We start from the raw sequence: 23,487 nt of genomic DNA, 5'->3' as shown, positions 1-23,487 counted from the left end.
AGTAGCTACTTAAGTTAACTGAAAATAAGTACGTAGGTAAAACTTCACCTATAAAATGAATTCAACCGCAATGTTTGTGGATATAATATACTCATTGTAAAGATCATCTCCATAAAATTTCAGCTCATTTGGAAACCTCCAACATTAGTAAAAAATTATTGCAAAAACTTAACATTTCTAGACCGTTAGATTTCTTTTTAAAGATGACAACAATTTTTATCTATGCTAGAGGTTTCCAAATGAGCTGAAATTTTGTGGGGATGATCTTTATGGTGAGTGCTTCACAACCACAAAAAATTAGCTTTGAATATATTTTATAGGTGAAGTTTTACTTACGTACTTATTTTAAGATAACTTAAGTAGTTATTTTTTAGAGAATGACTATATCTACATATAATGACTATATATATATAGTCATTATATAGGGGCGGCTACGTCGACATACTATTCTAACATACCATCTAGACATACCCAGCCAACCCTTAGATCAAATAAAATCTGACGTCCAGATCTACTTCTAAAAATTCAAATAAATAATTAAAAAAAATAAGGGCAAAAATGACATTTCATATTTTTCACAAAAATAACTATCGTGGTTTTTCACATTCTTCTTCTTCCACGTTTTTTCCCCACCAAGAGCAGGACACAAAGAGTTCGCTCTAGTTCTCTATTTCTCTCTCACTTGAACTGTGCGCAAAAAACCTAATTTAAGTTTTTTTTTTTTTTTTTTTTTTAACTTTTGCTTGGTATTCATTTTTTTTTTTTTAAAAAATATTTTCGATGATTATAACACGCAAAGTTTAATCCTGAACATGATGACCATATTATATTTCTAGAAGATACGATAACTTCATGAAAGATGGATTATACTAGTGTACAAAAGTATACTTTGTGATTTGAGATCCCAAAATTTCGATAGCAAAAGCTCGTAAAAGAGTAAAAAACAAAACATGGGGCTAACTTGCACAAAGCGTTTTTAGCCGACTCTTTGCAAAGAAAGAGATCGATTCGATGGTTGTTCTTGATCTTCTTTGGTAAGACCACCATCCTGTACAAGCTCAAGCTTGGAGAGATTGTGACTACAATTCCAACCATTGGATTTAATGTGGAGACTGTGGAATACGAGAACATCAGCTTCACAGTTTGGGATGTTGGGGGTCAGGACAAGATATGTCCATTGTGGAGGCACTATTTGTGGTGGATAACAATGATAGAGACAGAGTTTTTGAGGAAAGGGATGAGTTGCATAGAATGTTGAATGAAGATGAGTTGTGAGATGTAGTGTTGCTTGTCTTTGCAAACAAACAAGATCTTCCAAATGCAATGAATGCTGCCGAGATTACTGATAAGCTTGGACTTCACTCTCTCTGTCAGCGCCACTAGTACATCTGTACATACAGAGTACATGTGCGACCTCTGGAGAAGGTCATTATGAGGGTCTGGATTGGCTATCAAACAATATTGCAAACAGGGCTTGAGGCAAGCGATTGAACTTGTTAGGATGGTCTGGGGTTTGTGTTGCGGCTTTTCCAGAATTTGTTTTTTTTCCTGTTCATTTTTTTCTTGTTTTAAATGTATGACATTTTGGTGATGATATATTTTAATAGAGGATTATTTGATTGGAAAAAAAATATATACTTTGTCCGCTTGCCTCATCCAAAACACCCTTTGCATTTCTTCCTGTTTCCAAAAGCCCATCAAAGAAATCACATGATATTCTTCTTTGGCTCGTAAAAGCTTTCTGAATATTCGTCTTTGGCTCATAACCAGTTCACAAAGTAGCGCCACTCATAGCCATAGCTGCCGAAAATATTCGTCAGGACTCAAGAGAGGGCATTGATATTTTCTGGTTGTCACTATATTTGCAGGCTATTTGTGAAAAAGAAGAAGAAACGTGGAAGAAAAAAATGTGAAAAGCCACGACAGTTATTTTTGTGAAAAATATGAAATGTCATTTTTGCCTTTATTTTTTTTTAAAATTATTTGTTTGGTTTTTAAGAAGTAGATATGTATGTCATATTTTCATATTTTGTTTGATCTAAGGGTTGGCTGGGTATGTCAAGATAGTATGTTAGAATAATATGTTGACGTAGCCGCCCTAATATATTATGTATCTCTAAAACTCATGGTCACATTTTAAAGACGATTTTGTCCCTATTTGAATTATTAAATTTCAGTGGCTTATTTGTCAAATATCATAATATGTATTGTAATATAAGGGTATAAAGAGAAATACAACAATACAATTGGTCTGTTACTTTTGACGCTGTCTGGACATTTGTTGCTATTGTGCTCCGCGTGTTACTCTCACATGCGCTGAAACACACGTGGGTCTGGACGTCCATCATACTAGCACATATTAACTCCTATTACAACAGATCATATCATAACCTTCACACGGTCAGGGCAGAATCCAAAATTTGAATAAGGTACTATTATAGCTATTTTTTTTCGACGGAAAAGTTAGGGGGGCTGTAGCCACTACCCCTGATCTGCCCCTACTCATGGTCGCCACCACTGAAGGGCCACGATAATGAGTCACTATCAAATCCCCACCAAAGGATCATCTAAACCACCCCTCTACCTTCAAAACACTACCACTTTACACCTTCTCCAGCAAAACAGAACAAACCCAAATTTTGATATTGCGGGCACTAGTTGTTGGGGCATTTCATTTTGATGGCAATGTTAAGAAGGCTTTCTTCTTGTACACTATCTCCTCTTTCATTCTATCGTTTCAATACCAATACCAATACCAATGCTACACGTCAACACCACCGAATTTATGACCCCCTTGGTTAGAGATCGTTGTAAATCAGGAACACTAGGCCTTGACGAGGCTTTGGGTTATTTTAATAAGTTGATTCGGTATCGACCCTTGCCATCCATTCACCCTTTTACTCAGTTGCTAGGAGCCCTTGTCAGGACCAAACATTATTCTACTATTTTATCCATATACAAATTTATGGATTCCACTGGACTAGAACCAAACATCGTTACACTTAACACTCTGATCAATTGCTACTGTTATGTGGGTCGGGTGGATTTGGGGTTTGTTGTATTCGGGAATATTTTAAAAGGTGGCATTCAACCAACTGCAGTCACTTATAAAGTTATGATCAACGGTCTCTGCAAGTCATTAAATTCAGATGTTGCCCTTAAGTTTTATGAGGTCAATACCTACTGTTAAGCTCGATGTACAGATGTACAATGTGGTCATTGACAGTCTTTGCAAGGAAAATCGGGTTAATGATGCAATCAATCTCTTTCGGGGAATGATTGGTCGAGGAGTTGTCCTAGATGTCATTTCTTGCAACTCTCTGTTTCATGGACTATGCAATTCGTCAATTGAATGGAGCCATTAGTTTGTTTCAAGATATGTCGAAACGGAACATCTCACCTAATGTAGTAACCTTCAGCATTCTGGTCAATGCCCTTGGCAAAGAGGGTATGACTAGTGAAGCACTCCAGGTGTTAGAATTGATGCTTCAAAGAGGTATAAGGCCTGATATTGTCACATATAATTCTTTGATTTGTGTCCTATGTATCTCCAGTAATTGAAGCAAGGCAACTGAATTGTTACATGATATGATCATGTCGAGGAATCTAGCCAGATGTTCAAACATATAATGTTTTGGTTGATACTTATTGCAAAGAAGGGAAGGTTGATGAAGCACATGAAATATTAGAGGATATGATTAAAAGAAAGGTGCCGCCGAACACAATCACATACAATGCGTTGATGGATGGGTATTGTTTGACTGGTCGAATGGAAGAGGTTGTAAATGTTTTTGATTTAATGGCGGATGGTGGTGAGGAACCAGACATTGTTAGTTATAACACTTTGATTAGTGGTTATTGCAGAGTTAAGAGAGTTCATGAGGCTATGCAACTCTTAACGATATGAAGTGCAACAAAGTGAAACCTGATGTTATTGCATATAACACCCTTATTGGTGGCCTAGTGGGCTATGTAAGGTTGGGAGAGTTGTGGATGCAAAGAAGATTTTTCAAGACATGCAAACTCATGAACAAAGTCCAAATATTGTCACGTATAGTACTTTAGTAGAAGGTTTGTGTGCAAACCGTGGTCTTTATGAAGCAATGTAATTGATTCATTTGATGGAAAGAAAAGGTTTAAGAGCTGATGTTGTGATTTATAACATTACTAGGTTATGCCCGTGCCTTCCGACACAAATAAACTCACCACACTTTTGGCGGCTCGGCATCCCCTGTTTTAGCAGTGCATCCCTTGTTTTTTTTATGTCATGCTTGGTAAGACAACTAAAGATCACTATACCTGTCATCAGACTCCCTTAGCCTGCACAAAATTGTATAATAGTAATTTATAACATTACGACAAAGTAGACACCCAAAATAAGTTTTTCAATTGTTGAAATTATAAATGTTGAGGGGAGATTCTCTAAGAGCAAACCACAAATGTAAGATCTGTAAGACCTGAATAAAGATTAAACAAAAGAATGTCGAAAGTACAAAAAATTGTTCATGGCCATTAAGTTTTCATAAACCCCAGTACAAGACCTTAGGCTCTGTTTGGCCGCAGAAGATTTTGTATTGCTTAACACTGATTAGGTGTTCCAATTCTGCAGATGTATTACATAAAGATGATTAATCTGGAAGCTGTTTGGTCCCCAATTATTCTGTCACGATTTTAACTTGTCTTGTGCTTGGTAGACACTGTAATTTGTTTATCATGAACAACATATTAGCAGTAGGTTATTCTTTCTTCATTTTACGTGTATACTTCAAATAAATATGAAATGAAATGCACATGATAAAAGAAAAGTCCAAATAAATATAAATCTAAACAAACAAAAGCACTTGGCGATATAAGTCATTCAAAATAAGTATCACTATTACATTCATCATATATATTAAACAAATAAATTAAAAGAAAACTCCATAAGTACTACATTATTTGAACTTTCATAGTCACTCCACATTGCATCAGCAATTGATTTTCTAAACTCTACTGCCATTTCTTGTATTCTTTTCTACTAATATTTTCCACACCCCCATTGTTATGCACTACTTCAGATTCTTGTTGGCCTTCAAAATCTTCCAAGTTAAAAATTAAATCATAAGTTTTCTCTCTTCGTATGTGATTGTGTAGAATGCAACATGCTATCACTATCTTCACTTGTGTTTCAAATGGATATGGAGGAGCAAGGGTCAAAATAGGAAAACGCTTCTTTAAGATACCAATGATACGCTTGACAACATTCCTCAACGATGAATGTCGCAGATTGAACAATTCTTTGCTATTTGTAGGTTCCAAGACACCATACTCTTTCAAGTGATAGCGAGTGCCACGAAATGGAGCAATAAAACTTAGTGTATTGGCATACCCGACATCCACAACATAATATTTACCTACATTAATTAGGAAAGCAAAAAAACTATTTGTTAGCTTTGAAAGAAAATCCAGATTCAATGATAAACAAATATAAGTGTAATATACCTTATGGTACATGTAATTTGTCTGTTCTTGTTAATGCCGAAGTCAAAATACGTGAATCTGTGGCGAAACCTTCCCAACCAGCAAGTACATACTGAAACTGCAAGTCAAATGAACATGCCACCAAAACATTTTACGTAACAATGCCTTTCCTATTTATAAAAGGACCTCTCTCCTTTGAACCAACCAATGCGAGGATATGTGTTCCATCAATGGCTCCAACACAATCCTAGTGAAATTTTTTTGAGCTATTGTTAGACCTTATTCAGACTCGACCAATTTAAATAATAAAGCAATCGTACATAAATAATACCTTAAAATATGGATAAAACCTATCATCTTAAAGAATTTCAGGACGTGTACTGGACCTAGCAGGTTGGAAAAAATCTCCAGATAATGCCACAATTGCATCCAAAACATTGTTGAAGTGGCGACGACTAACTGTTTCCCCAGAATGTTGAAAATGTTCTTGAATGATTCGATTCCTTTCGTTATGACCAACTGTAAGCATAAACAGTGCTAGTTGTTCCTCAAGCCTTACCCCATCAGTGTCGGTAAGTAGACCTTTCATATATAGAATACCACATAACCGCAAGAAGACATGTTTTTCCATGCGAAAGTTCTCTTGGCAACGCTTATCGTGACCATTAAGCACTTCCTCCACATATGCTGCACCACTAAGTGCTGAATCATGACAAGAAGTTTTACTTATATGGTATAGATAATACTGAGACGTGAATGTGGCAGTAGCACCTGTAGTTGCTATTATGATATCCTCTTCGTCCGAATCCAACATGACTTTCCCTGTATCCACACATTTGTAAGTTATGACACTCTCACACTTAACAAATCTCAATTGGAATACATTGGAAATAAAAAATAAATAAAAAAATTAAATAAATCAACTTGAGTACAAGATGTACTATGCGCCGATAAACGAGCGAACCGCCAATAAGTTATAGTAGAAGGCAATATTCTAGTAGAAGATTTATAATATTATCATATTAACTTGAATGCTCTTTTTAGTCGGCATGCATTTTAATCTATCTTGAATAACATGCAGAACAATGTAGTAAGGAAGTTACACATACACGAAAGTTTAGGATGCTCCCTGATGATATACAGTAGAGTAGTAGACACAAACATATATTAGTGGGAACTAGGTATTCTCTGACGTTAGAGTGTGGAGTTAACCTGCATTTATCGCATGCTACCCTCTTAGAAGGTTTTATCTACATATTCAAAGGACCTCAATAGTTAGGGCTTCTTTGCTCACGTCTTTAAAAAAACATCTTTGGCAAATTGGTCAACTTTCAAATGCTATTCGGGAATGTAGGTTCTGTCTAAAATTGAAGTTGCAGCACTCCAATGCTCCTTCTAAAACAATGTCCATTCTAAAAATATTGGGTGCTTTCACATTTACTGCTATTGTTTTCTTTCCTATTAAAAAACAGCTATACATAGTCTTCTCTATCAATATAAGTTGGAATCTAAAAAAATCAAGCAACTGAAATTTCACAAGCAAAGTAGGAACAAAACCAAACGACAAAACGACAATGTCATGTCACCAAAACATTCCTTTATGCAAAGGATCTACATTTCAATTGAAAATTGCAAAATCCAACACTCTTAACAAAGCAAACAAATCAACTGGAAAGAATAACACCTACGAAGAAAAACATACCCGGGAAACAAAAATGGAGCAAATGAGGCAACGAATAAACAATTCCAATGCTTTCAAATTGGCCACTCGAGAGAAAAACTGGAAACAACATAAAAAGTTTGGTTTAGCGTCACTTTCAGAATAGTATATAAAAATATACAAAATTATTGGCTAAAGAAAATAAAGATGGAGAGTGTAGAAACAAAGGTTTACCTAAGAGGATGGAGTTGCAAATGATGAGCAGCTAGTTGGAAGTGTGGAGAAGATGACTAGAGGCAATGGTTTCCACTTTCCAGCAAAAACTTAAAAAAAAAAAAAAAAAAAAAAAAAAAAAAAATCTCTCTCTCCTAGTTAGGGAAACAAGATTAGTCGTATCTCTCATATCCCCTTTGATTCCTATATACCCGCTTTTGTGTTCGCGCAATCCACCGGGTTATATACGGTATTCAAAATTGTTACCAACCAAACACTAGACAACTAAAATATGTATACCACGTCACCTATTCATGGATAGATCCTTGTCCACACTGCTAAACAGGGCCTTAACCCCAATAAGAATAGGGACAATACACACGAAAGTAAATAAAAAATTGAAGTCAACACACCTTCCTGATGCAGGGAATAGATGATTGTGGATGCCACTATCCTTTGGTCCTCGACACATTGTTGAACCTACCAAATAGCAAAATTTTGATTAATATGATCCAATACGAAAATGAATACTACAACGACTATACGACTAAACATGGTAGCGATCACAATTCAACAAATAATGGGGTCATATAAGATCCATTTGGTTTTTATATAATAGGGTAAGCAGACAAAATTCATAGTCCAACACATTGAATTCATACCCCATCAGAGTACACCCACAAATCCTCAAAAAAATAATTACAGTTCCATCTATGAATCAAAACTAAGATGAACACATTTCCACAAAGATAATAAGGTAGGGTTATACCCCATTAGTTTGGTAATAATTCCAATTACATTCATTTAAATCGCATAAAAAAAAGCCCCCACATTAAATCATTAATGCAAAAACAATTTTACACACATTTGGAATCTTTCATGACTTGGACACATACATAGACAATATAACGTAAAAAAATATATGCACCCTGCAAATATCTACTGGATTTCATTTTTATGGTAGGAAGAAAGAAGAAACTACAACCAATTCCAACCGAGTGAGAGTCAGAATAGACAATGAAATCCATTTATACAAAAAATGAATCATATTATGAGAAGTACTGCCACAGGTAAACCAAGTCCACACAACAAAATCCAAAAAAATGATTTGCTTATATAAAATTGATAAAACATAAAATGAATAGTTTACCTACGAAATGAACAATGAGACTCAAAACGTAAGTAAACTAAACCTTCTTTATGGGTTTATTTTATCAAAGTTTCAACTCTCAATTCTATCGAAATAGAGTGGAGTAACAAATTCGTTCCACTCCTAGTGCTCTAGCATGGATTGTTTTCTAATCTAATTAGTCGTTTTTAAGTCAATGAGAGCTTTACGAAGGTGATTACTACGATACTTACTGAATTTGATTACTTGAATTTAACTACGAATGCTATGGAAATACGATTGTTTGAATCTAGACAAAGAAATTAGAGGGGAATTGAATCCACCTCGAATCCAACTTAACAACCTAGCGTAGAATGTTGTATCTCAATTCTCACATTCTCACGGCGAGAATTTCGAGTTCTAATCCCTAGTGTTCGTGGCATTTCTACCGAATACTAACTAGCATGTGAGGTCGTCTACCCATTCTCATGGCGAAACACGACCTTCTAGAGTGGAATAGATTCTACAACCAATTCTATACTAACCACTAAGTTTTCATCAAGGCTTCATCAACCCCTCTAATAGAGGTTTTAGCCTTGAGTCATCAAACTAACATTTCCCATTGAATCTAAACTAAACATAATGTAAGAAATTGAAATTTACTTACTTAAACAATAATGATTAAAATCTAATTAACAACTAAGAAATGGTAACTAACAATAATTAAAACAGATCTAATAGATTGAAATACACAATTCGAAATTGATAAAATAATTATTTTATTTATCTAAATCAATCAAGAACAATGATTCAAAGATTTAATCTAAAACAAGAATTGAAAATGGAACTAAAACTTAATTTAATTAATAAAACTAGATCTAGAATTATATATATTAATTTAGGTCTAACTAGCTACCATTAACAAAGAGCTAAGCTCTTGTTTTTATACATTCAGATCCAAAAATCGTGCATGGGCTTGGAGCCATGTTTTGGGCCAGAGAATCAGGCCCAAAACCCAATTCTTTCAGTCCAAAAAGGCCTCTTCAACTGCAGTTGGCTTCCATAGACTTTTCGTCCACTTCTGCTCCTCTGATTGGGTCAAGGCTTAGACCATTGGAAAGCTCTTTCCGAGCCGGTCGTTTTGACATAAGGTAGGCCCAATTCCAAGGTCTGAGTCCAAAGATATGGTCTTTGGAAGTTCTGTTGACTTTGAGAACTGTTTCTGCCTGCGTGGACTGACTTTTCAGCTTTGACCGGGCTTTAGAAAGGCTTTGTCTTCTTGAATCTTGGCCTTTAATCACGGAACTCCTTAGTAACCGACCTTTGCTCCTTTATCTCGCTAAAGTGGCACATTTCTATACATAATGGACTTTGAAGCTTGAAATGCATAAAAACACATAATTAGTGTTAACTCTTAATTATTACTCACATAATTGGTCTAAAAGTATGACTGTTACAGGGTTAAAACTACAGTTTTGGGCTCTTATCAAACCACCCCCAAACAACATTTTGCTTGTCCTCAAGCAAAGATGAGAAATTAGAATAAGTTACCAAAAATGGAGTTCTACCTACTCTCGTTTCGTTGAGTGCGATTGCATTGACCATATGCAATAAGGCCTTAAACCACTAGGAATTCCCTAGTGGACGAGTTATAGCCTCGTGAGAGTTTTCCAATGAAGGTACTCACAAACTTCATCTATACTACAACGATTAAGAAATAAAACTATTGTTTCCTTATTCATGCTCCAAACTATCTATACATCTCACTAGCTATGAACAAGAATAACCAAGTCACAAACCTAAGCTAATATATGCATAATACTCAATCATCTATAATAAACATATATAAAATGAGTAATACTATGAAATGTTTAGCAGATCCGTTTCTGAACCTCGGAATAGCGTCCTTAAGTAGGTTCTCACAATAATAGTCAAGATACAACACTCTGATTTTTCCACTCAAGTTTCTTTACTCTAGTGCAGTAGGGCACACTTTACCTTACAATCTCAATGACAACAAGGAAGCGAGTCGATCAAACACATCTGCCACTTACTATCACACTAGCCTATTCCTAATTGAGCTAGAGGTCTTTATTAGGTGTCATGGGGATTAGGAGATGGTTTAAGAAGGAAGGAAATGGATATTCAAAAAGGACAAGTCTGAGATAATAGAGTCTTCATATTATGTAACTATAGAAAACCTTGTTATTTACTTTTTTGCTTCTACACTTTGTTTCCATCCTTAGCCATATTTTTTCTTTTTCTTTTTCTTTTTTTTTTTTTTCCTTTGGCTTTTGACTCCCTTTTATTCTATTTTTGGAGTTTTATTTTATTTCTATTTTTATTTTTCTTTTCCTTGGATGGAATCTTCTTTTCTTTTATTTTACAAGCAATTAACTAACTTTTTTTTTACCACGAGGTTTTCTCTTCTTCTTTCTTCCTCATTCTATTCTCAGACTTATTCTAAATTGGGTAGGTTGATTTATTTTATTTTTTTTATTTTGTTTTTGCTTTTGTAACAGGGTAAAAGAATTGTGGTTCATGGAAGGCTAAAGAAAGGCTCAGAGGGGCGACTAGCGGAAAATAATTCATAGCTTTGAATTTCTGGCTATATCGATCCAAAGAGGGCCTAAATTCTCGCTTAGGATATGGCATAGTGATCAAGCAAGTGGACGTGTGATTTCTCTATCCGGATTTTACTTCTCCCTTGTGTCATTTCTCAAATGTTTCGCTCATATAAGGCTTTAGGCTATATTCTCACAGGATTTGTAGAATAAGTACTCTAGCCTAGATTTCAGAAACTTACTACTAACAATCATAGATACTCATGTAATATATTTATAGATAGATGCAAAGATTATTACCTATATATTAACATAAGTTTCTAACAATTATTCTGATGCAAAAGCTACGTGAGACTTCTAGATTGTTAAGAGCATAGAGAAAGAAAACAATACCAATATTCCTAAGTGTATAACATAACTTATTTATTTATATTTTTGAATTTTTTAAATTTTAACTAGAAAACAAATGCATATTATATCTATCTATATCCTAACAGATGCCTTAATTACACGTGTTTCTATGCCCCCAAACAAAAAGCATGCTTTGTCCTCAAAGCATTTAAATAAATAGGGTAGGAAAAATACCATTGAAGCACGTGAAATTCAGGAACATCTTATCTCCCTTTTAAGCATCCTCCTCCTCATTAAAGATATGAGGTTCCTTCGCATCCTGCCAGTCCATTACAACTTGCCAAGCTTGGCGCCATTTATCATCCACTAATGCTAACCTGTTAAGTGTTATTGTGTCTGATGGGATGTACGGGGCGACCAAATGAGGCTGCACCTGCCATCCTAGCCAAGTCATTGTTCGCAATGAGCGAACCACCCTATTGGTGGGTCTCATGACTTCAACCCTTTTCCAATCTATGAATTGTGCACAGAATACAGGTAAACAACTACGCATGATGCGACTTACCAACACAGGCATAAGAAGATACTTACGCCTCATGGTTTGGGCTCTCTTAAGACTAGTGACCAAAACTCGGGGAATGTCATAGTGGCGACGTCCCTCAGCTAAAGCGAGAAAAATGTCACCAAGAAGATCTTGTTTGCGTAGTGAAGCGCCATTCCCCAAAATATTCATCGGGGATGAATAACATGGTGGTGCCTACATTTAAGGAAAGGCTACCAAGGCAATGCTATATAAGCCCTTGGTCCATTACTCGAAAGACCCTCCCCATAAAAATCATGGAAATATGTATAATCATAAAGATATGCATTATCGGTCATATATGCCCATGTGTGAACAGGATCGGTATTGGTATTCCTAAAACTAAGGCGACCAAATTTTTATTGAATTCATGTGTGTCGTGTCATCGATTACGATGGAGAATTCTTGATCTCCATCCCGATTACAATAGAATTTGGCGTGGTCATAGAAATAAGCGATAAGTGTGGTGAATATGAATCGTCATCACTTACCGATGATGGCGCCATCCTAAGGCGAGGATTCTTTGCCGGAACCAATGTCCATAGGTCACCGGTGCCCAACACATCTTTGAAAGATTGTTCAGGTATGACTATAGGAGATGTCATCACAATAACTCTTTGAATAGTTTCACAAAATCCTGGAATGACCGTCTGAAAATTGGAAATTTCCCGTTCCACGAAACCGAGCGGTGGCATCTTCGTGTAGAAGCGGCGGTCGCGGCTCTTGTGTAAATGCGACATGATGATATGGCGCGGGTTGCGCTTTGGTATGAGGGTGGTCGCTCTAGGTCGATGAGGATGAGGTCGCGACCAAGATGAGGGCGGTCGCTCGACAAAATTTTCTGAAAAATGTGAAGGGCGGAAAGGCGCTCGACGAAGCAGCGCCGCCTTCGGCGGCTGAAACGGAGTTTAGATGAAAAGAAAGTAAAACTTGGAGTGGATGGTGCGGGTTGATGGTGGAATATATTGTGGTTTGTTAGTGTAGAAAGAAGGGAGTTTAAATAGGTTATGAGCTTCCAAAATGAATCGGGAAGTTCCCTATTTGTTTGACGGAAATAGGAAAATTCCCAAAACCGAAAACGGAAACAAGCTATTTTCATGATTTCCTAAAAATCCTGGTATCTTTCATACTGGATTTAGGATAGTAACTTCTAAATTCTCCTAGATTTCATGCTACCACCACACAAGTCATAGATATGCCGATATCGGCCAAATTATCAACCTTTCCTCCAAGACAACGTAACATATATATGATCATATAACGACTTATGCTTGGTCTAAATATTTCCACCCTCAACCAAGTCGGGAAGGTGGGATAAGTGATAAAACAAGCAGTACTCGAAAATAACCAATTATATTAAAGACAAAATAAAATATAAATCCAAAGAACATTAAATAAACACATTACTATTTAAATTTAACTACTGAATTAAAATCCTTCTAATAAAACGAAATTATGAAATACCAGCTAACTCCAACTGGGGTGAGCACCTAGTTTTGTGATGATGATGGACCCTGAGATGGAGATTGGCTCTGGGATGGAGAATGGCTTGAACCATCTGTCCTTCGGTGACGACGCTCATGCATGTCGGACTAGGCTGAAACTGAGTCCTCCACGGGTGGCATGCGTCGTAGCATCTCTATTCGAACAAGCTGGCGGGCTTCCATCTCGATCGAAAGTCTTGCATACCGGGTTTGTTGTTCTTTGGTGGATAGTCTCCATGTTAGACAAGATATTGTCCAAAACCCCTTCGAGTATTTCAAATCTCCTCGAAGGTTCCTTGCTTCTTTTGAACTACTATCCGTCTATTTGGGATATCTCCACAAATACCATAAACGCGACCGCAAAGGCGTTTTGCAACACTTGCATGCGTTCTCGTTAGAATTACACTTCTCTAATGCATCTTCATCCATCCATGTCATATCTTCCCTTTCATCCTCCGACTCTTCCATTTTTTTCTTCGACAACGGCCAAGTCTCTTGGATGCAATCCGTTATAGATACTTGCATTAGAATACAATTTGATCTTAATAGGAGCAGATCTTGCGGCAGCTCTAAAGGAGAGCATGATCTTAGTGATCAATATGGGAAGAGGCTTAAACTCTCCCCCCTCCTCGAATCACATTAAACATTAAATCAAGGATGCAGAAATTATACTTCTTTGTTTGCAAAATCCATAGAACGCGCGGACATTGCAGGCCGATATCATCGACTTTGTCTTTTCGAGGGCGTTCCTACCAATCCAGCGAGCAGCCGGTTGATTGGTTCTCAAGGTGGATGGCGGGGGACGAATGGGATGTCGGATTGTATTCACCCTCCACGACGGTATCCTTCATCAAAGCGAAACTCCAAAGATATCTTTGGGGTTCCGAATTGTCGTTACTAGGTTGCTTTCAAAGCGTAATTCCTAACAGTTCAGCTAACAACCGCCTCGTTACTTCTCTCCGCGTTCCTCCTAACTTTATGAAAATCCTATCCCCTTCCAATTCGCTTTTTATAAAACTGTTCTACCAAATCATAGTGGTAGAAGAACTCCCCTAAAATTCTAAATATTAATGCTACAAGAACACCGTAATCCTACCTCCTTACGTTTTAAATGTCTCTTCAAAACATAATCATGCAATATAACATCCTCAAGACGAATTCAATTATTAAAATGTGATGTGTTTGGTGTTTAAACTAAAACTAATTTAAATTTAAGACAACTAAATCTAAAGATTCTAAGCTTTATGAAATTTTTCCGGCAAAATTCTGAAAATTAACAACCAAGAAATGAAATTAGATCTAAGCAATAGATAAATGACAAAAAATTTTCAATAATAAACTACTTGATTTATCTAATGGCAATAACAATATTTTAATACTTTAAATTAAAACAAGGGAAATGAAAACTAATAAAATGGGTTCAAAACTAGATCTAGTAATCTAGATCTATATTTTTTTCTAGTTCTAAAAAAAACTACTAAAACGGCGTTGGTGGTGGTGGATCCAAAAACTATAATGGGCTTGGTGTTTTTCGGAAAGTTGGGTTGGTGGTGATGATTCTTTAGAGAAGATTTTAAGGTGGATTTGATTTCCTTCGTTTTGTAAGGTAGGTGTAAAGATAGTTAGGTTTTCTTCCCTATATATATATATATATATATATATATATATATATATATATATATATATATATATATATATATATATTTTTTTTTATTTATTTTGGTTTTCCATGTTTGATTTAAAATAGGTAACAAGCAAAGATGAGAAATTGAAAAGGGAAGAAAATGGAGTTCTATCTACTCGTTTTCTGGGAAGGATTGACCATAGAGGCGCTTTAAACCACTAGGAATTCCCTAGTGGACGAAGTTATTTGAGGCCTGAAGGTACCAAACTTTGAATTGACTAAGAAATAAAATTTTCCCATTTTTTCATGTCTCAACTAATTTCAAACTCAATTGAATACAGAATTTGCCTAAACCTCTAATATATGCATAATAATTTTAAACATAATGAGTTATGGAAATGATCGAATAGAATTTCCAATCAAGACAAAAAATGATCCATAAAACACTCAATTCCAACCATGGGTGACATATAAGAGGGTGGAAGAACACTATCACACTAAGTATTCCTAATTGAGCTGTGTGACGTAAGTTATGCTGGGACGAAGGAAATTTAAGTTTAAATGGATATACAAAAACCCAATTGAACTAATGGGCCATATTAAACAAAACCAATGGAAGTTCGAACAATATTTTTCTTTGGAAAGATTGATTCTATTTTTGGAGTTTTATTTATTTCTATTTTCAAACAAATTTTTAAACACAAAATTTGTTTACAACGTTTTCTCTTCTTCTTCTTCGATTCCCAAGACTTGTTGGATTGAATTTTTTATATTTCTATGATTTTAAAATTTTAATTTTATTTTTATATGTTTATTATAAGAAACACGAAAAACAATAAATACATAATTTACTCCATAGAGGAACATGACTCAAAAACCGAGAAAACATGCAAAAGTGGAAAACGTGAATTATGTGAACTGTGGACTTAGGATCCGGTACTTACAGCCACACACTCCATAAGGAGGGCTCGGTTACCTGAATGGTTCACTTATCAGTATATGAAAATGAAAGTAAGTACACCAAATGTCAAGGGTCAGTCCTCATAGACAGGGAGGGTCCTGTAAAAGGACTTCCTCTACATCAGGGGATAGAAGTTCATGAAAATGTTTTAACCGTTCACCATTAACTTGAAAGGTATTGTTGTCATTTGGATTTACCAAGGTAATTGCCCCGTAAGGGGTGACTTCAGTAACTAGAAAAGGGCGGACCAACGGGTTTTAGTTTGCACGGGAAAACATGTAGGCGGGAGTTGTAAAGCAAAACCTTTTGACCGACCACAAACTCTTTGCACAAGATATGCTTATCATGAACACGTTTCATGTTAGCTTTATAATCGCCAGCGAGATCGCATTTAATCGCTCACGGATTTCTTCAAGCTCATTCAATTGCAACTTGCGTTTGACACCTGCCTCATTAATATTGAAGTTAAGGCTTTTTATAGCCTACGAGCACGGTGCTCTAATTCAACGAGCAAATGACATGGTTTCCCAAATACAAGTCTAAAGGGAGACATACCTATAGGAGTTTTGAAAGCAGTTATATCGCCCATAAGGCATCCGATAGATGCTTTGACCGATCTTTCCTATCGGGGTTTACAGTTGTTTCTAAAATCTTTTTTGATTTCCCTATTAGAAACTTCTACTTGTCCGCTAGTTTGTGGATGATAAGGAGTTGCTACTTTGTGTGTAACTCCATACTTTTTTTCACTAGGGATGCAACAACTCATTTTGCAAAATGTGTTCCACCATCACTAATGATGGCTTTTGGAATGCCAAACCGACGGAAAATATATTCTTTAATAAAAAATACAACGGTCTTATGGTTATTGCTACGGCAAGCTAGGGCCTCTATCCATTTTGACACGTAGTCCACGGCAACTAGAATATAAATGAAACCATGGGAAATCGGGAAAGGACCCATGAAATCAATACCCTAGACGTCGAAAATTTCTACTATCAAGATTGGATTTAATGGCATCATATTACGTTTCGTGATTCGCCCAAGTTGTTGGCAACGAATACACGTCTTGCAATGCACCTGGGCATCCTTAAAAAGGGTTGGCCAATAAAATCCACATTGAAGAACTTTAGCGGCTGTTTTCATCCCACTAAAATGGCAACCACACTCTTTGTCATGGCAAAACGATAGAACTTCATTGTATTCCCACCGGGAATACAACGCATTTAATAATCTGATCCGCACAATACTTTAAAAGGTAGGGCTCATCCCGGTGAGTATAACTTAACTCGGCAAAAACTTCTTACGTTCATTTCTTGACCAATTATAAGGCATAACATCAGCCGCTAGATAATTTACAATGTCGGCGATACCATGGTCTTTGAAAAATGGCATCTGGATGCTCATCGGAAAAGAGTTCCGGTATGGACTCGAGAATCGATCGATCGTCGTTTGTGAGTCTAGATAAGTGGTCGGCAACCACGTTTTCGACCCTCTTTTTGTCCTTTATTTCTAATGTGAACTCTTGCGGAGAAGGATCCATCGGATTAATCTCTCGCTTAGCATCCTTCTTTGTAAGAAGGTACTTAAGGGCTGCATGGTCCGTGTAACCTAAAGTTTTAGAACCAACCAAATAAGGACTAAACTTATCTAAAGCATAAATGACGGCTAAGAATTCTTTTTCAGTAGTTGAATAATTTCGTTGAGCATCGTTTAATGTTTTACTAGCATAATAAATGACAGTGGACTTATTATCTAGTTTTTGTCCCAAGCGCACCAAACTGCATAGTCACTAGCATCACACATGAGTTGAAAGGTTTAGACCAATGGGAGGTCAGTATAATTGGTGCGAGAGGTTAGAGCGGCTTTTAAAGTTTCAAAAGCTTGCTTACGGTTAAAATTAAAATCAAAGATTGCATCTTTCAAAAGCAGATTAGTTAAAGGCCTAGCTATTTTCGAGAAGTCTTTAATAAATCGCCTATAAAAACCTGCATGGCCTAGAAATGCTCTAATATCACGGACGGTCCATGGTTTAGGTAGAGTCGCTATCTTATCTAGTTTGGCCTTATCTACTTCGATGCCATCACTAGATACAATGTGACCTAGTACTATGCCCTTTTTCACCATGAAATGACACTTTTCCCGGTTTTAAAGCGAGGCTCCTTTCTTCACACCTTGTCAAAACCTTAGGCGGGTTAGACAAACGATCGTGAAGGAGTCTCCATAGATAGAAAAATCATCCATGAAAACTTCCATAAAAGCTCTACCATGTCACTAAATATATGAAGCATACACCGGGAAGGTTCGGGAGCATTACAAAGGCCAAAAGGCATTCGTTTATAGGCATACGTTCCAAAGGGACATGTGAAGGTAGTCTTTTCTTGGTCATCAATATCAATAATAATCTGAAAATAGCCTGAGTAGCCATCCAGAAAACATTAAAAAGCATGACCAGCTAGGCGTTCAAGCATTTGATCTATAAAGGGTAAAGGAAAGTGATCCTTTCGTGTCATAGCATTTAAAGCGTCAGAATCAATACAGATCCTCCATTTCATAGGACCTTATGTGACAACATAGTCACCCTTTCCGTTACGAACCAATGGTAACTCGATTTCTTAGGAACTACATGAATGGGGCTTACCCATTCGCTATCGATCGAGATGGGGTATATGATACCCGCGATCGAAATCGTAAGACTTCTTCCCTAACCACCTCTTTCATGGCGGGGTTCAAGCGACGCTAAGGTTCGCGAGAAGTCTTGGCGTTATCCTCCAAATGGATACGATGAGTGCAAACATTAGGTCAATTCCTTAATGTCACTAGGGACCAACCAATTGCAGACCGATGTTCCCCTAATCACCCGGATTAAACGCGTGTCTCTTCATCCTTAGATAACAGAGAAGATATAATTACCGGATGATTACCATCCGGATCAAGTTGTATATATTTTAACTCTGGGGGAAGGGGTTTAAGCACTGGGGTGGGAGGAAAATCAATAGATGTTTCGTCGGGGTCCTCATTTTGCATAATGAATACTTGCTTAGGTAGCAAGTCTTCATTCTCAATATGTGGAGCAACCAAAGTGTCTACAATTGGTGTGGACTCAAGGATGGTGTTGACTTCCTCTAAGTAGGAGTCATTTACAAAATCTGACTTTCCAAAAGAAAAGAATTTGTACATATTGTTTTCAGGAAACGTGTTGTCAAAATAATCTTGAGCTAAGCTCTCGATCATGCTAACCTCCCCATCTATAGATGAATCTGGTAACTGTTTCATCATTTTAAAAACATTTACCTCAACTGTGAGATGGCCAAAAGATAAGGACATCTTACCATCGCGGCAATTAATAAGTGCGTTGGCAGTTGCTAAAAAGGGGCACCCTAAGATGATCGGTACAGAGTCATTAGCGACTTCTGTATCGAGGATAACAAAATCCGCAGGATAGTAGAAATCCTGAACCTTAACAAGCACGTTTTCCACTACACCCTTAGGATACTTAATAGACCTGTCCGCTAATTGCAACGCGTTATTTTTGTAGGTTGCATTTCTTGTAGACCTATTTGTTTATACAAGTAACGGGGAGTAAGTTAACACTTTCGCCCGTGTCTAATAAAGCCGTCGTGTGGGAATCTCCTAAGGTGCATTTTACTGATAGGGACGACGGGTGGTCCTTGTACTTAACAATTCCATTATTTTCGGATAAAGTTGGGAATTGTTCAGTTAAAAAGGCGTCTTTAGGTATGTTGGTCTTACGCCTAGTAGTGCACAACTCTTTAAGAAACTTAGCGTGATTAGGTATCTTTTTAATAGCTTCGAGAAAAGGAAGGTTTATCGTTAGATTTTTGAAAACGTTCCTAATCTCCTCGAAGTTGGTATCTCTGGTTAGCATGGCTAATTTTTTAGGGAATGGTGGTTTGGCTCTATATTTAGCGCATGGCTCAACTTGATGTGTAACCTTGCTTTTTCGTTTCTTAGGTTTTGGTTTTAAGCGGTACCTCTACGGTGGTAGGTTCTTCAGTTTCTATTTCGGTATCTAGTTCGATATCCGTGTGTAGAGTATCTTGATGGGGTAACTATAGGCATAGTTACTTTGTTATCAACCACTCTTCCAGAGTGGAGAGTGGTGATGGCATTTAGGTCACCTACTATTGTCGTTTCCGTACTAGTTTTACCGTTTACCTCAAAGGTTGTGTTTGTTGTTTTAGGGTTTGGTATCGCTTGTCCTGGAAACACGCCTTTTGGTTGGGCTTTCTCTTGGGCTAACTGTTGTATGCCCTGATTTATGGATTGTAATATCTGTTGGTTTGATTGAGTCATTGATTGGAAAAGTTGTTGGGTAACCTGTATAAAGGCGTCGATACGGTCCGGTTGTGTAGGTGTAGTAGTCACAGGTGGTGCGACTGGAACTATCTCACGTTGATTATTTATGGGTGGGTTTTGATAGTTACTATTGTTAACCGGAACGATACCTCTATTGGTATTATAATTATTCTGACCTTGTGCTACACCTTGTCGTGGTTGCGCTTGGTTGTTATAATTATTATAATTTCCCTGACCTTGTCCCTGTCCTTGCCTAGGTGGAGCTTGATTATAGTTGTTTGTTTGCCTAACATTTTGGTTATTAAACCACGGGTTGTAACTTGTTGATTGTTTCGCCAACTAAAGTTGGGATGTTGTCTCCATGGGGCATTAGGAATAGGATAGTTATTAATGGAGCAAACATTATCTTGTTCTAATTGTTGTTGTTCATAGGCGAGAGGACAATAGGAGTCAGGGTGCTCAGGACTCAAATAGAAATTACATGGGTTGGAGTTGACATTCATGACAGGAATAGGCTTTTGTTGAATAGAAATAGCCTCTACTTTTTTAGTTAGAGATTCGATTAAATTTTTAAGTTCTGGGTCGGGTTTCATCTCAAACATACCCGGCCTTAAGCTGTTGAAGAAGAACTAGCGAGCGGGGATATCATCACTCCCCAATTGTTATTGCGTTTAGTTTGTTCTTTAAAATTTATAAGCCTCGAGGCTCCTTTACTTAGGAAACTACCCCCATTCATTATGTCAAGGACTTCGTTATGGTGATGTTGAAGTCCTTTGAAAAAGGCACGAACTAACGTGTCTTTTGCTAGGTTATGGTGTGGACACTCTATTAGCAGATCGGTGAAACGATTCCAAGCCTCGAGAAAATGATTCATGAGGGTTACGCCGGAAGAAATGAATCTTGGAAAGCATTTCATCCGTCTTTAGGGGTGGGTAAAATGTTCCATAAATAGCTGAACAAGTTAAGCCCACGAGTCCACGTGAGAGTTAGCGCTTTGGCGTTAACCAAGACAATTTGCCTTTATCGGGCTAAGGTGAAGGGAAATACCACCGGTTTAATTTGTTCCGCACCAACCGTAGGATGATGGAATGTTGTAAGGACTTGTTCAATCCTACGCGATGTGTTGGTAAGGTTTTTCATGGCCTAAACCATGGAAAACGGGTAACAAATTAAATATGTTTGGGGGGATTCGAAAATCCACCGGGTCTGCTAGAACGATGTAAGATTTAGGGCTATCGCTCAAAGCTTTGTAGAAGTCGGAGAGAGGAGTCTCTCTTTCTTCACCCATTATGTCAGGTATGGTTGGTGGGATAGTAGTTAGAGGTGTTATGATTGGTATACTTGATATGTTTGTTTGTTGATGGTTAATTACGTTCGGTGTTTTTCTCCGACCAGACCTTAATCTCATGCAAGTCTAAGTTTAAACATGAAAACAACCCAAACAATCTTGATATATTAGTATGAACCTCTAACTGGAGATGCGAGGTATGGAAGAAAGGAATACCTGAAAGCGTCCTTGCTTCGCTTATGAATAGTGTCTTGTTTACGCGAAAAACTTAAATAACAAGTTAGAAACAAAAAACTTAAAAAATCGAAGTTCAAAATTTTGCTGTAGAAATCCGCAAAAATTTTGCGCGGAGAAGCGCCGAGTCTTTCGGAGATGGGTCGCGCTTTTAGTCCAAACAAGTGGCGGGTGGCTTTGGTAAGAGGGCTTCGCTCGAAGTCCGATAAGTTAAGTTAGTATGGTTTCGGGAAGAGGGCGGTCGCTCAAAGTCCAGACTATATAGGGCAGCGCTCTTTATAGCGCGATCGCTCCGTAATTTTTCCCGAATTTTTCAACGCTGAAACGAATAACCTCAGTATGAATCAAACAAGGGTGGGTGGGTTTAATGGGACTTAAAAATGACTAATTCTACTATGAAAAAAATGCTAAAGTGCAACTAAGATGGCAGCGGCGCCATTTGATAAAACATAAAATGAATAGTTTACCTACGAAATGAACAATGAGACTCAAAACGTAAGTAAACTAAAACTTCTTTATGGGTCTATTTTATCAAAGTTTCAACTCTCAATTCTATCGAAATAGAGTAGAGTAACAAATTCGTTCCACTCCTAGTGCTCTAGCATGGATTGTTTTCTAATCTAATTAGTCGTTTTTAAGTCAATGAGAGCTTTACGAAGGTGATTACTACGATACTTACTGAATTTGATTACTTGAATTTAACTACGAATGCTATGGAAATACGATTGTTTGAATCTAGATAAAGAAATTAGAGGGGAATTGAATCCACCTCGAATCCAACTTAACAACCTAGCGTAGAATGTTGTATCTCAATTCTCACGTTCTCACGGCGAGAATTTCGAGTTCTAATCCCTAGTGTTCGTGGCATTTCTACGAATAATACTAACTAGCATGTGAGGTCGTCTACCCATTCTCATGGCTAAACACGCCTTCTAGAGTGGAATAGATTCTACAACCAATTCTATACTAACCACTATGTTTTCATCAAGGCTTCATCAACCCCTCTAATGGAGGTTTTAGCCTTGAGTCATCAAACTAACATTTCCCATTGAATCTAAACTAAACATAATGTAAGAAATTGAAATTTACTTACTTAAACAATAATGATTAAAATCTAATTAACAACTAAGAAATGGTAACCAACAATAATTAAAACAGATCTAATAGATTGAAATACACAATTCGAAATTGATAAAATAACTATTTTATTTATCTAAATCAATCAAGAACAATGATTCAAAGATTTAATCTAAAACAAGAATTGAAAATGGAACTAAAACTTAATTTAATTAATAAAACTAGATCTAGAATTCTATATATTAATTTAGGTCTAACTAGCTACCATTAACAAAGAGCTAAGCTCTTGTTTTTATACATTCAGATCCAAAAATCGTGCATGGGCTTGGAGCCATGTTTTGGGCCAGAGAATCAGGCCCAAAACCCAATTCTTTCAGTCCAAAAAGGCCTCTTCAGCTGCAGTTGGCTTCCACAGACTTTTCGTCCACTTCTGCTCCTCTGATTGGGTCAAGGCTTGGACCATTGGAAAGCTCTTTCCGAGCCGGTCGTTTTGACTTAAGGTAGGCCCAATTCCGAGGTCTGAGTCCAAAGATATGGTCTTTGGAAGTTCTGTTGACTTTGTGCAT

General features: G+C 37.0%; 1 pseudogene; it reads left to right on the top strand.

Annotated features, from left to right (window-relative positions):
- Positions 1-950: 950 nt before the first annotated feature.
- Positions 951-1,480, top strand: LOC147511158 (ADP-ribosylation factor 2 pseudogene; annotated as a pseudogene).
- The last annotated feature ends 22,007 nt before the right edge of the window (positions 1,481-23,487 follow it).

This window comes from Coptis chinensis, chromosome 3, assembly GCF_015680905.1.
Source record: "Coptis chinensis isolate HL-2020 chromosome 3, ASM1568090v1, whole genome shotgun sequence".
NCBI classification, from domain to species: Eukaryota; Viridiplantae; Streptophyta; class Magnoliopsida; order Ranunculales; family Ranunculaceae; genus Coptis; species Coptis chinensis.
Note: the sequence above shows the minus strand (reverse complement) of the source record. Positions and strands in the feature narration are given on the sequence as shown.